This window comes from Coregonus clupeaformis, chromosome 6 (genome assembly GCF_020615455.1).
Source record: "Coregonus clupeaformis isolate EN_2021a chromosome 6, ASM2061545v1, whole genome shotgun sequence".
NCBI lineage: Eukaryota > Metazoa > Chordata > Actinopteri > Salmoniformes > Salmonidae > Coregonus > Coregonus clupeaformis.
In genome coordinates, this window is record NC_059197.1 from 4023359 (window position 1) to 4039678 (window position 16320).

Consider the following 16320-nt stretch of genomic DNA (forward strand, 5'->3'; position numbering starts at 1 on the left):
TATGCGCAATACCGACGCAATGTTTGTTCTACATGCTGTATTTCCATCTGAACGTCGCACAACGTGTCCTGCTGAACACAACCCGGTAATCATCTGGACAACTACAAAAAGGGTATGGTGGACAGACTGGAATTGAAAATGTCATAAAAGGCAGATCCCACACTACACTTCTAATGAGATGTGCGGAGATGCACTGCAACCTCTAGGTCAGGACTGCCCAACCCTGTTCCTGGAGAGCTACCGTCCTGTAGGTTTTTGCTCCAACCCTAATCTAGCACACCTGATTCTAATAATTAGCAGGTTGATAAGATAAATCAGGTTAGTAACACCTGGGGTTGGAGCGAAAACCTACAGGAGGGTAGCTCTCCAGGAACAGGGTTGGGCAACCCTGCTCTAGGTAAACCCCACAATAGTGTGTTCGAATAAAAGTGCAGGGAGAGTTATATAGCCTACTGGTGCAGTGATGAACTTGCAGGTCCTTTGGTAATCAAAGTAGGCAGGTACACACACAGTTGATGAAGTACCTGAGAGAGACTGCTGTGTAGTGGACGGCGGATGTAGTGTGGAGTTCCGTGTTTAAAGAGGATGTGTGTTCGGCTCCTTTGGTTGTCACTTTGATCAGGCAGGCATGGATACCGAGGTGGACCCAGACCCAGCCAGCGCAAACAGAGGTAAGAAAGACCATCTGACCCCATAACACTTTATTTTAACCCGACGGTTTTGATGCATGGTTTCCCATACCTAGAGTAAATAATCCTGGATATAGCACTTTCAATAGAAATTCTCTATTTAGCAGTCTTTTTTAGCCCAGGACTAGGGTTGATCTGGGCCAGGGAAGCCGACTCATGTTTAGACAATATACACCTTATGATTTATGAGGGATTAACATGGACCATGTAGGAACTGTACTGGTTGTTTTCCAATGATCTGCAAATTGCATACAGTTGACATTCATTTTAGTAACTAATTGAAGAGGTTGCACATCTGGTGCAACACAATTATGGAATCGGTATTAATTAATTACATTTCTCCCCCAAATTTTTTTTTATAATTCAAAATACTTGATTCTGAACCAAAGACATATCAGCTGCGGCTAGATGTTTCTGCCAGACTTCTGAAAACCACACATTTCCAGTTCTTCATTACAATCTAGTTTACAATCTGTTGGTGTTTCAAAGTACATGTTGAGGAAGTCCAGTCCATTCCTTCAGAAAATGTGCTTAATGTTTCATACCAGGATGCAATCACTATAATTTACCTTTTGATTGAACATGTTTGTGTTACCTGTCCCAGTTCCCTTCCTGCCTGAACTCCCCAACCAGCCAGTGGTCATTCTCACCGTTACATCACTGATGTCTCTTACGATTGCAATTGCCTTGTGTCTTTGCTGCAAAAGAAAAAATGGTAAGTACCATGACTAAAAGTTTTGCTCTTACTGGGTCCGTTCAGTGAACATTTAGGGGCCCTTTTTCTCTTTGGTTGCAGGTCATTTGGTGCAAAATTAGAATACATTGATGACGCAGTAAACATCAGTGAAAATCATTGTCACCTCTTGTATTTGTTATAGACACAATACATGAAGAGAATAAAATCTTTGATCCACAAATGTGGTAAGTGTATTAACGGTAGCAGGTATTCTGTAGCCTTGTGGTCCACTCTGTGTGTGCTTTAGCCAACTCCTCTGTGTTCGCATGCCAAATGTCTGGCATGACAAACATAGATACAATAGAAAAGTTGGTTACAGAGCACATGCACTATGGACCAGGCTAGGTATTCTATTCTGCACTAAAAGGAGAGCCTGATAAATTTGTTTAAAATATGTATCCCTAAATATGTATTATTGTCATTGAGAGGTGCCACTGGCAGTTGAGTCTGTTTCTTTGAATACTCATCCTAATGTATTTGGTGTTGTGCTCTCATCAGTGTTGGGATTAGATGAATGGCATTACTGTAATTACAAACAAAACCAGATTTGCTTTTGCTTTTTCAGCACCAATGAAAGAACAGGTTCTGTAGTGCCATCCAGTGTGGGTAAGTAAAATGTTTAATGTTTTTCTACTACTTCTGATGGTGTCATAATACAGGTACCAGTAGGCTGCTAATACTGTTAGATACTAATCTCCGTAACTGGTGAGCAAGGGTTCTAACCCACACTCTTCTTCCCACAGTGTCTGGACTTCGTGGAATCATCAGTGCACTGCCCTCAACTACAGGGTGAACATTATACAGGCATCAGCTCACCCAAACTAATATTCACCCAAGAAAGATACAACGACATGTCAAATATTTTAGGAACTGATCTGTTCTCTGTTGAATAACAGTGGCTTTCATAGGCCTATAAAATGCATGTATTGTTGTCTATTCCAGGGGGTTTCCGTCAATGATGGATGATGAAGAAGGTAAGCTTGACCTCCCTTCAAAGATTTTCCTCTACTTTTGAAAATGCCATGCCTATATTCAGGGCTGTTACATGGATTGGTTTTATTCAATTTCAAACACAATGCATGGAATGTTTTCCTATTTCTTATCGACAGACATGGATGGAGGCATATATGCGAATTTACCCCGTGATCACCCAACCCCAATCTGTCAGGATCCAGGTAAATGATGGAAATGTCAGCACTTATCAGCTTTTTCGCTTTGACTGTGGTTACTGACCGTGTCAGTGGAGGATTTGACCAGTTGGTTCAGGATGTCTTCAATGAATGAGATGTCTTAAATGAACACTTAACCAATATACAAATGGACAAGAGTTTGCATTACTTTGAATTCAGTGTACTCAAACTTGGCACAAAATACCTTTTTTGTATTCATGCTATAAGAAACATGACTAAACTGTGCCATGGTTTTTGAGTTTTTCTTTACGCTCTACCCATTTTATTTTACTCCATCAAAAGGTTTGCTTTTTAATTATCTCACATAGTTGCTGTGGGTAGTGAAGGCTGGGGTAACTAGTAACCCTCCTTGCATTACGCTTACATTGTATGGCGGCATTCACCACATTACTCACGGTTGCATCACCTGATCTACTGAGAATACTAGACCACAGATCAGAATCTTTTTTAGTGTTTCTGCAATATTCATGGCAGTAATGAAGCAATTTAAGTGGCACCTTAATAAATATTGGAAACAAGGGTTATCTAAACAGTAACTAGACAACAAACATCTTAGAAACAATTTTCTCTTTTACTTCATAGTTTACACTAACTCAGAATTCCTGACACAAAAGCGAGCCAAATAGAGGATGTGAAATAGGGTGAGTGCTTGCAGCCAAATAATGTTCAGTACATTGACATCCCATGTTATAGTTGGCTATGTTGACTTATACCCAAAATCGGTTTATCCCCCTTTGCAGATGGAGAAAAGTTACCACCAACTCTCCAACTGTGGTGACATAGGAGAAGGGGAAAACTGTCCAGTCCACATATACTTTCAGGCTCATTTAGAAACAGTATTCACACCCCTTGACTTTTTCCACATTTTGTTGTGTTTACAGTCTGAATTTAAAACGGATATGTTTTGTCACTGGCTACACACAATACCACAATGTCAAAGTGTAATGATGTTTTTCAAAAAAAAGTTTTACAAATGAATTAAAAATGAAAAACTGAAATGTCTTGAGTCAATAAGTATTCAACCTCTTTTTTTTATAGCAAGCCTAAATAAATTCAGGATTAAAAATGTGCTTAACAAGTCACAATAAATTGCATGGACTCACTCTGTGTGCAATAATACTATTTAACATGATTTTTGAATGACTACCTGATAGAATAATTTGGTAATGACTAATTATTACACTCCACTTTATGAAATGTGTTAGAATCCTGAGACTATAATATAATAATGTGTGCGTAGGACCAGTAAAGATTATGACATTGTGTTACTATTTAGCAATTTGAGTAGGAGTTAGACCAGACAACAAAGGACAAGGAGAACTGTCTACAGACAACTGAGAAACCAAGATAAAGAAATAGGCCTCCCAATTTAGGGAGGAGAGAAACCGTTAGGCTTGTTAAAGAGTGCGTGTGTGTGTGTGTGTGTGTGTGACCTGATGGTCAGGAGAGCAGTTTTCCAGTGGAAAACTACAGCCCGCCTAAAGAGGGGTGGGATTCTTCCTCTGACGTGTGCGCATAAAAATATTGTACGACCATTTTGTTTCAGAGCGCTCTATGAATAAATATGCTGACCATTGCAGGATTAAGTCTTTGTTTAATTTATTTAAACTAAGAGATTTACAACCTTTTGGGAATTATTCAGAGATTTAAGAAGTAGTTGACTTCAACCATTGAGAACAAAATTCTCGTGACAGCTTGGTCCTTCGAGCCGGATATCAATACCCGTCCTCTGTCGTTCCGGGTGAAACTGAAAACCATGCACGGGCGGATGATACATCCGTATAGACAAAGACCTGCCCTCCGAAATTGGGGGTTCAAATACAGGCCGGTGACAACCTGGAAACGACAAACGGTGACGATATCCAACCAAAATTGAGCTGCAAAAATAAGGTCAGTAATTTTTATTCATTGGATTTTGGTGGTTGAGGATAAGGCAAAGGAAGATAGTACAGTTGAGGTTCTAAGGACATTTTTGGAACAACAGCAGCAAGCCAATTGGTCATTGCAGAAATTAGAGAGAGAGAGAGAGACGGAAAGAAAAGGCTAAGAAAGTAACTAGAGTACTAGGGTACAATAGGGGGGTCAAGGGACCGAAGGGTGGAAGACCCAGGTCCCTGAGGAGACTTGAGCTCAGGAGGGAGTCAGTATGAGTCAGGAGATGAGAGTAGGAGGGGGCCAGTACCCAATGATAGCCTTACTTAATCTATTGGCAGGGAATGAAAGGGCCCCAGCAACCTTAGATGTATACAGGCCATGAACACAGAGGAACGTGGCCCGAGCGGTAGAAGGAATGACCCACCCCAAAACAGGAATAGTAAGGTTTGGGCTGCCGTTAGAGGGCAGTGGGTTTCAGGGGATGCCCAGAGGGCACTTTTGCCATGGGCCGATCACGGAGAGTATGTTGGGAAAATAACTGAATTGTGTAATAGCCTCAGAGAACAGTACCATCGTCATGCAGACTTCTCTAAAGTACATGAGTATAAACAAGAGGATAGTGAGACTGTCAGCCAGTACTTAGAGAGGCTTACATATGTGTTTAACGAAAAACAGTGGCATACCCGAGCCAGACCAGAGACAGGGGAGTGATACGCACTACCATCAGCAACTAAAGATAGCGTTCCTCAGTGGAATGAGACCAGAGATAAGCAGAACCATTAAAAAGACACTGATTGGCTGGGGCACAGCAACACTCATTAAGAGAGACCTAAAGGGAGTTCAGTCATGCCAACTCTCGGGGAGATAGTGAGGCCAGAAACAAAGGGGCAGTGTCCTGGAAATCACAGTCTGTTTTGTTTTTTTGTCAGTTCTGCTGGGAGTAGATTCTAGTGAGGAAGAGACTGAGGAGCCCATTGATCCAAGTTGTGAGGTGTTTGAATTGGCTACTATTGACTTAGCACTTCAACAGGAACAAAAACCTTATTTGACATTGATGGGGAGAAAATCATAGTTCGATTCGCCTCTGGTCATCAATTTATTGAAAGGTTATCAGCCCCAATAACCCTAAAACATGACCAATCAGGAGGAGAGGCAACCATACCCGTCCTGATATCTAAGCTGTGTCCGGTAAATTTACTAGGATGTGATGTAATGACTAAATTGAATGTGGCCATCACTCCCACTGAGAGGGGAATGAAAGCACACATAGTCAGAGACAATATGGTGGTCTGTGGGGAAGGGGAACCATGTTATTGGTATAGTCAAGACTTGTTAAGGGGGGGAATAACTGATATTCCCCGAACCTTAATGGAACTTGCTGATGATGTGGTACCAGGCCCCACTAAAATGTCCCCTGATGACCTACACTGTACTCTCTGGTATAACCAACACCCAGGTCCAGATTCAATCTATGAGGAAGCACTATTAAAAACCACAGAAAGGACTGTAGCCTTGAAATGGTTTCACTATGACAACACCCACGCAGCAGTGGAAGTGGAACTAGGGCCCTAAAGTCAGAGACTGTTCAGGGAGAGATGGAGCCCACATGTGTCCCTAGCAAAGGAGCCAGCAGAGGACTGGAAAGAAATGGGACAGTGGGTATCCAAGGGTAAGAGGATCACTGATTGGGTCAACATTGTAAATGGAGATCAGCACAGCACATCCACGGATAGGTATCGTCGGAAATTGAATTGGAGAGCCATTTAGATGAGGGTAGAGATTGTAGAGGATTTCCTGTGTGAAAAAAGTAATAGAAATTGGGCGATGAGAAATGCTGAATTGCATTGTTTAAGCAAGAATGGTATTAAATTCATGCTTTCTAGTTATGTGTATGCAAATTGGCTATTCGTTTTTTTGGTGGTGTGTGGATAGAATTTACTAATGCCAGGATTTAGTAAATGAAGCAGAGGATAATGTGAAGCGGAAGTCTGAATAGTTTGTTTATACAACAGTGAGTTATGTAGACAGTTCAAGTTGAACAATGGGAGATCGTTTTTACTATTAGGCTGATGGTTATTTATAGGTTTAGTGAATTTAATGAAAAATGTAGTTATCCGATGTGTTCTGACGGGGGAGTTTTTTGTTTTTTTCCCAGGATGGAGGGAAATCTACAGTATATGTTAAGGGTCAGTAGGAGACAACGTATCAAAACGTTTTTTTAAATAGATGCCTGGAATAAAATATCACTGCTTACTTATACGAAGTAAGGGATTATATTGGCAAATCAGTGAAATAAGACATTAAGAAGGGTGACAGGAACAATATACGGGGAAACAGATATTTCCTATGTTCTTGATTACATTTTGCATTTTGGCCATTTGGTAGGTGCTCTTATCCGGAGCGACTTGCAGTTGGTGAGTGCATACATTTTCATACTCTAAAGAAAGAGGCAATCCTACGAGATAATGTCTGGCATAAGGACAAATTATTAAATGTATTAAAGTCACTGTTTTGATATGCGGAAATATTGACACATGGGTAAAGCAATGTGTCAATAGGGGGGATGGTAGAGCAGGTTAGGAAACATTTTGGTAGAGCAAGAACAGGTTACTTTGGTAGAGCAGGGACAGGTTAGGAGACACTTAGGAAACACTTTGTGGCCTAGGGTATAACATTGTTTTGTTCCAGATGTGTCATCTGTGCACAGAATAATCACCAAGGTAGAGAGAGCACCCCAGGGGGAATATCCCCTGGCAAAATATCCAGTCCAGCAATTGGAAATTGATTTTATAGAGTTATCACGGAGTGAAGGGAAGAAATTGGGTACAGTGCCTACCAATAGTGTTGATCACGATTAGGATAACCTCAGATAAAGAGGGACTATCCCCCTTTGAAAATGTTTTTGGAACCTGTGCGTTGGCCCAGCTGGTAATGCCTTTCACTCTCATCAAACGATCCAACATGTCACAAATTGGTGGGTTGTCACGTAGAAGGCGAGACCTCCTCCCAGGATCCTTTGATGAGAGGGTATATATCGATGGGATAGGAGTACCTCGAGGGGTTCCAGAAGTATTCAAAGCTAGGAATCAGATTGCAGCTGGTTTTGAATCAAGTATTTTCTGGTGGTCAACAATTAATAAGAATGTGGATTGGATAAACTACATCTACTATAACCAACAGAGGTTTACTAATCACACTCGTGATGCAATAAAGGGATTGGCTGAGCAGACAGCGGCAACTAGTTTAATGGCATGGCAGAATAGGATAGCTTTGGATATGCTTTTGGCTGAACGGGGTGGGGTTTGTGTTTTGTTTGGATCTATGTGCTATACTTTCATCCCCAATAATACAGCACCTGATGGGTCAGTGACTAAGGCCCTCCAGGGACTCACCACGCTGGCAAAGGAACTGGCTGAGAACTCTGGCATTGACAACTCATTAACTGGTTGGTTTGATAATATGTTTGGAAAATGGAAACAGATTGTGGCAACAGTGGTGGGGGCAGTTCTGGTGGGAATGTTCAGTTTGGTGTTATGTGGATGCTGTTTAATCCCATGTGTGCGAGGTCTTGTGTTAAGGTCTTTGGAAAAGGCAGTATCCCTGCAGATGGTGAGGTGTGGACCCGTCCCAAACTCAGACCGATGGAATGATGACCTACAGTGAGGGAAAAAAGTATTTGATCCCCTGCTGATTTTGTAAGTTTATCCACTGACAAAGAAATGATCAGTCTATAATTTTAATGGTAGGTTTATTTGAACAGTGAGAGACAGAATAACAACAAAAAAATCCAGAAAAACGCATGTCAAAAATGTTATCAATTGATTTGCATTTTAATGAGGGAAATAAGTATTTGACCCCCTCTCAATCAGAAAGATTTCTGGCTCCCAGGTGCCTTTTATACAGGTAACGAGCTGAGATTAGGAGCACACTCTTAAAGGGAGTGCTCCTAATCTCATCTTGTTACCTGTATAAAAGACACCTGTCCACAGAAGCAATCAATCAATCAGATTCCAAACTCTCCACCATGGCCAAGACCAAAGAGCTCTCCAAGGATGTCAGGGACAAGATTGTAGACCTACACAAGACTGGAATGGGCTACAAGACCATCGCCAAGCAGCTTGGTGAGAAGGTGACAACAGTTGGTGCGATTATTCGCAAATGGAAGAAACACAAAATAACTGTCAATCTCCCTCGGCCTGGGGCTCCATGCAAGATCTCACCTCGTGGAGTTGCAATAATCATGAGAACGGTGAGGAATCAGCCCAGAACTACACGGGAGGATCTTGTCAATGATCGCAAGGCAGCTGGGACCATAGTCACCAAGAAAACAATTGGTAACACACTACGCCGTGAAGGACTGAAATCCTGCAGCGCCCGCAATGTCCCCCTGCTCAAGAAAGCACATATACAGGGCTGTCTGAAGTTTGCCAATGAACATCTGAATGATTCAGACGAGAACTGGGTGAAAGTGTTGTGTTCAGATGAGACCAAAATCGAGCTCTTTGGCATCAACTCAACTCACCGTGTTTGGAGGAGGAGGAATGCTGCCTATGACCCCAGGAACACCATCCCCACCGTCAAACATGGAGGTGGAAACATTATGCTTTGGGGGTGTTTTTCTGCTAAGGGGACAGGACAACTTCACCGCATCAAAGGGACGATGGACGGGCCCATGTACCGTCAAATCTTGGGTGAGAACCTCCTTCCCTCAGCCAGGGCATTGAAAATGGGTCGTGGATGGGTATTCCAGCATGACAATGACCCAAAACACACGGCCAAGGCAACAAAGGAGTGGCTCAAGAAGAAGCACATTAAGGTCCTGGAGTGGCCTAGCCAGTCTCCAGACCTTAATCTCATAGAAAATCTGTGGAGGGAGCTGAAGGTTCGAGTTGCCAAACGTCAGCCTCGAAACCATAATGACTTGGAGAAGATCTGCAAAGAGGAGTGGGACAAAATCCCTCCTGAGATGTGTGCAAACCTGGTGGCCAACTACAAGAAACGTCTGACCTCTGTGATTGCCAACAAGGGTTTTGCCACCAAGTACTAAGTCATGTTTTGCAGAGGGGTCAAATACTTATTTCCCTCATTAAAATGCAAATCAATTTATAAAATTTTTGACATGCGTTTTTCTGGATTATTTTGTTGTTATTCTGTCTCTCACTGTTCAAATAAACATACCATTAAAATTATAGACTGATCATGTAATAATAATAATAATAATAATAATAATAATAATAATAATAATAATAATAATAATAATGTCTTTGTCAGTGGGCAAACGTACAAAATCAGCAGGGGATCAAATACTTTTTTCCCTCACTGTATATCCTCCCACTCTAGTGGAAGATGCAGAACATTTCAATCCTGATGAATCTGTATTAAATGAGACAATTTTTGATGTTTAAGTATACTATCTTTTCAATGAAAGTTATAGTGAAAATCTAAACAAGAAGTGTTATGGTTGGAAGTAAAATTTGGTAGCATTCCAGGCAAATTGTGTTATTATAGTGTGTTTTGTACTAGTGATTCATTTTATATGCAAATCAACTTATATGCTTCAATGTGTGTGATTCATTTTTATAACAAGATATCATTTGGGAGTATGTGTGTAATATTTAGTCAAATGGTGGATTGATAGAATAATTTGGTAATGACTAATTATTACACTCCACTATATGAAATGTGTTAGAATCCTGAGACTATAATCTAATAATGTGTGTGTGTGTAGGACCAGTAAAGATTATGACATTGTGTTACTATTTAGCAATTTGAGTAGGAGTTAGACCAGACAACCAAGGACAAGGAGAACTGTCTACAGACAACTGAGAAACCAAGATAAAGAGGCCTCCCAATTTAGGGAGGAGAGAAACCGTTAGGCTTGGAAGAGTGCATGTGTGTGTGTGTGTGTGTGACCTGATGGTCAGGAGAGCAGTTTTCCAGTGGAAAACTACAGCCCGCCTAAAGAGGGGTGGGATTTTTCCTCTGACGTGTGCGTATAAAAATATTGTACGACCATTATGTTTCAGAGCGCTCTCATGAATAAATATGCTGACCATTGCAGGATTTGAGTCTTTGTTTAATTTCTTTAAACTAAGAGATTTACAACCTTTTGGGAATTATTCAGAGATTTAAGAAGTAGTTGACTTCAACCATTGAGATAACATAATTCTCGTGACACTACCTCATCTCTACCCCACATACAATTATCTGTAACGTCCCTCAGTCGAGCAGTGAATTTGAAACACAGATTCAACCACAAAGACCAATGCTTCGCAAAGAAGGGCACCTACAGTATTGGTAGATGGGTAAAACATTTAAATAGCAGACATTGAATATCCCTTTGAGCATGGTGAAGTTATTAATTACACTTGCTGGTATATCAATACACCCAGTCACTACAAAGATACAGGCCTTCCTAACTCAGTTGCCGGAGAGGAAGGAAACCACTCAGGGATTTCACCATGACGCCAATGGTGACTTTAAAACAGTTACCTAGTTTAACGGCTGTGAAAAATTGAGGATGGCTCAACAACATTGTAGTTACTCCACAATACTAACCTAAGTGACAGTGAAAAGAAGGAAGTCTGTACAGAATACAAAATATTCCCAATCAAATGTATTCAAAAGCCCTTTTTACATGAGCAGATGTCACAAAGTGCTTATACAGAAACCCAGCTTAAAACCCCAAACAGCAAGCAATGCAGATGTAGAATCACTTTGTGACATCCAAAACATGCATCCTGTTTGCAACAAGGCACTAAAGCAATACTGCAAAAAATTTGTTTTTTTTGGCCCTGGCAAATACCACTCTCCATATTTTCAAGCATGGTGGTTGCATCATGTTATGGGTATGCTTGTAATCGTTAAGGACTGGGGAGTTGTTTTGGATAAAAAATAAGCGGAATGGAGCTAAGCACAGACAAAATCCTAGAGGAAATCCTGGTTCAGTCAGCTTTCCACCAAACACTGGGAGATTAATTCACCTTTCAGCAGGACAATAACCTAAAACACAAGGACAAATCTACGCTGGAGTTGCTTACCAAGAAGACAGTAAATGTTCCTGAGTGGCCAAATTATAGTTTTGTCTTAAATCTACTTGAAAATCTATGGCAAGACCTCAAAATGATCAACAACCAATTTGACAGAGCTTGAAGAATTTTGAAAAGAATAATGGGCAAATGTTGCACAATGCAGGTGTGGAACGCTCTTAGAGACATACCCAGAAAGACTCACAGCTGTAATCGCTGCCAAAGATGCTTCTACAAAGTATTGACTCAGAGGTGTGAATACATACGTAAATTTGATATTTTTGTAAATGCAAAAAATTGAAGTTGTTGGGGGCGCTTTATTAATTATTTCCCGTCTTATTTGTGTCCACCCGAGGATGCTACTTCCCTAGAAATAAAATGCGAAACGGATGAAAACTTTTGTGGCAGCGACCACTGAGGGAGGTGACGTGTACGTGGTTGGGTGCTCGAGGGTTGAGTGCACTTCCGCTCCGCCGGTGACGGATGGGCTAGTTTGAGGGAGGTCGGCCAGGATTTCGGTCGGGCGATTGGGGACTATGTGGCAGACCAAATATTTTCTGATAAAAGACGAAGGCCAAGATGTCGACACAAGTCCAGAGGATAGAATAGATGCCGGAAGGGAAAGGAGGGGGGAAAACGGAGTCCTTTGAGAAGGCAAGAAATAGATATTGGTTAGGAGAAATGCAGTATTATAAGGAGATGTATACTTGGATGAATGAGGAGGAATGGAGGGGAAAAGAGAGGCAGAGGAGGTCTAAGAGAGAGAGGGAGGAAGACTGAGTTTGAGTCGGTAAATAATGGCGGGAAAAAGGGAGAAGGTTTGTTAAAGAAGAGTGGTAGGAAATGTAAGCAGTGAGCTGAAGACAGGAGTAGAAATGGAAGAGGGTGAAGTATCGGAGGTGGTAGGTGTGGTGAAGTGCTCGGAGCCAGAGGCCTGCACAGAGGGTCAGGATAAAGATGAGTCTGTGACAGTAGGAGTGAAGTTTGTGGAAAAAGTGGATCCTTGCCTTTTGGCTGATCCATTTGTGGTTTCAAGATGGGTGAAAAAAGCGTTGGGTATAGTGGAATCGGTGAGGGTAACCAGAAGTGGTCTAGTGATAATTGTTTGTTTCTGTTGGGCAGAGGGAGAAGGCACTTAGAGTTAAACAAATGTGGTAAAGAATTGTGAATCGTTTCGCTCTTAAGGAAAGGGCGCCATTGAGAGGAGTGATTACTGGGGTAGCAGTAAATGTAAAAATGGATCAACTGAAGGAGAAGATTCCCGGTGTGTGTGATGCTCGTCGTTTGGTGCGACGTAAACAGGGTGGCAAGAGTGGGGAAACAGAAGAGTCATTGTCTGTTCTTTTGAGTTTTGAAGTTGAGTCTTTGCCGGATAAAGTGAAGTTAGGATATACACTGCTCAAAAAAATAAAGGGAACACTTAAACAACACAATGTACAGTGAGGGAAAAAAGTATTTGATCCCCTGCTGATTTTGTAAGTTTACCCACTGACAAAGACATGATCAGTTTATCATTTTAATGGTAGGTTTATATGAACAGTGAGAGACAGAATAACAACAAAATAATCCAGAAAAACGCATGTCAAAAATGTTATAAATTGATTTGCATTTTAATGAGGGAAATAAGTATTTGACCCCCTCTCAATCAGAAAGATTTCTGGCTCCCAGGTGCCTTTTATACAGGTAACGAGCTGAGATTAGGAGCACACTCTTAAAGGGAGTGCTCCTAATCTCAGTTTGTTACCTGTATAAAAGACACCTGTCCACAGAAGCAATCAATCAATCAGATTCCAAACTCTCCACCATGGCCAAGACCAAAGAGCTCTCCAAGGATGTCAGGGACAAGATTGTAGACCTACACAATGTTATAAATTGATTTGCATTTTAATGAGGGAAATAAGTATTTGACCCCTCTGCAAAACATGACTTAGTACTTGGTGGCAAAACCCTTGTTGGCAATCACAGAGGTCAGACGTTTCTTGTAGTTGGCCACCAGGTTTGCACACATCTCAGGAGGGATTTTATCCCACTCTTTGCAGATCTTCTCCAAGTCATTAAGGTTTCGAGGCTGACGTTTGGCAACTCGAACCTTCAGCTCCCTCCACAGATTTTCTATGGGATTAAGGTCTGGAGACTGGCTAAGCCACTCCAGGACCTTAATGTGCTTCTTCTTGAGCCACTCCTTTGTTGCCTTGGCCGTGTGTTTTGGGTCATTGTCATGCTGGAATACCCATCCACAACCCATTTTCAATGCCCTGGCTGAGGGAAGGAGGTTCTCACCCAAGATTTGACGGTACATGTCCCCGTCCATCGTCCCTTTGATGTGGTGAAGTTGTCCTGTCCCCTTAGCAGAACCCCCCAAAGCATAATGTTTCCACCTCCATGTTTGACAGTGGGGATGGTATTCTTGGGGTCATAGGCAGCATTCCTCCTCCTCTAAACACGGCGAGTTGAGTTGATGCCAAAGAGCTCGATTTTGGTCTCATCTGACCACAACACATTCACCCAGTTCTCCTCTGAATCATTCAGATGTTCATTGGCAAACTTCAGACGGGCCTGTATATGTGCTTTCTTGAGCAGGGGGACCTTGCGGGCGCTGCAGGATTTCAGTCCTTCACGGCGTAGTGTGTTACCAATTGTTTTCTTGGTGACTATGGTCCCAGCTGCCTTGAGATCATTGACAAGATGCTCCCGTGTAGTTCTGGGCTGATTCCTCACCGTTCTCATGATCATTGCAAATCCACGAGGTGAGATCTTGCATGGAGCTCCAGGCCAAGGGAGATTGACAGTTATTTTGTGTTTCTTCCATTTGCGAATAATCGCGCCAACTGTTGTCACCTTCTCACCATGCTGCTTGGCGATGGTCTTGTAGCCCATTCCAGCCTTGTGTAGGTCTACAATCTTGTCCCTGACATCCTTGGAGAGCTCTTTGGTCTTGGCCATGGTGGAGAGTTTGGAATCTGATTGATTGATTGCTTCTGTGGACAGGTGTCTTTTATACAGGTAACAAGCTGAGATTAGGAGCACTCGCTTTAAGAGTGTGCTCCTAATCTCAGCTCGTTACCTGTATAAATGACACCTGGGAGCCAGAAATCTTTCTGATTGAGAGGGGGTCAAATACTTATTTCCCTCATTAAAATGCAACTCAATTTATAAAATTTTTGACATGCGTTTTTCTGGATTTTGTTGTTGTTATTCTGTCTCTCACTGTTCAAATAAACCTACCATTAAAATGATAGACAGATCATTTCTTTGTCAGTGGGCAAACATACAAAATCAGCAGGGGATCAAATACTTTTTTCCCTCACTGTAACTCCAAGTCAATCACACTTCTGTGAAATCAAACTGTCCACTTAGGAAGCAACACTGATTGACAATAAATGTCACATGCTGTTGTGCAAATGGAATAGACAACAGGTGGAAATTATAGGCAATTAGCAAGACACCTCCCAATAAAGGACTGGTTTTGCAGGTGGTGACCACAGACCACTTCTCAGTTCCTATGCTTCCTGGCTGATGTTTTGGTCACTTTTGAATGCTGGCGGTGCTTTCACTCTAGTGGTAGCATGAGACGGAGTCTACAACCCACACAAGTGGCTCAGGTAGTGCAGCTCATCCAGGATGGCACATCAATGCGAGCTGTGGCAAGAAGGTTTGCTGTGTCTGTCAGCGTAGTGTCCAGAGCATGGAGGCGCTACCAGGAGACAGGCCAGTACATCAGGAGACGTGGAGGAGGCCGTAGGAGGGCAACAACCCAGCAGCAAGACTGCTACCTCCGCCTTTGTGCAAGGAGGAGCAGGAGGAGCACTGCCAGAGCCCTGCAAAATGACCTCCAGCAGGCCACAAATGTGCATGTGTCTGCTCAAATGGTCAGAAACAGACTCCATGAGGGTGGTAATGAGGGCCTGACGTCCACAGGTGGGGGTTGTGCTTACAGCCCAACACCGTGCAGGACGTTTGGCATTTGCCAGAGAACACCAAGATTGGCAAATTCGCCACTGGCGCCCTGTGCTCTTCACAGATGAAGCAGGTTCACACTGAGCACATGTGACAGATATGACAGAGTCTGGAGACGCCGTGGAGAACGTTCTGCTGCCTGCTGCATTCTCCAGCATGACCGGTTTGGCGGTGGGTCAGTCATGGTGTGGGGTGGCATTTCTTTGGGGGGCCGCACAGCCCTCCATGTGCTCGCCAGAGGTAGCCTGACTGCCATTAGGTACCGAGATGAGATCCTCAGACCCCTTGTGAGACCATATGCTGGTGCGGTTGGCCCTGGGTTCCTCCTAATGCAAGACAATGCTAGACCTCATGTGGCTGGAGTGTGTCAGCAGTTCCTGCAAGAGGAAGGCATTGATGCTATGGACTGGCCCGCCCGTTCCCCAGACCTGAATCCAATTGAGCACATCTGGGACATCATGTCTCGCTCCATCCACCAACGCCACGTTGCACCGCAGACTGTCCAGGAGTTGGCGGATGCTTTAGTCCAGGTCTGGGAGGAGATCCCTCAGGAGACCATCCGCCACCTCATCAGGAGCATGCCCAGGCATTGTAGGGAGGTCATACAGGCACGTGGAGGCCACACACACTACTGAGCCTCATTTTGACTTGTTTTAAGGACATTACATCAAAGTTGGATCAGCCTGTAGTGTGGTTTTCCACTTTAATTTTGAGGGTGACTCCAAATCCAGACCTCCATGGGTTGATACATTTGATTTCCATTGATAATGTTTGTGTGTTTTGTTGTCAGCACATTCAACTATGTAAAGAAAAAAGTATTTAATAAGATTATTTCATTCATTCAG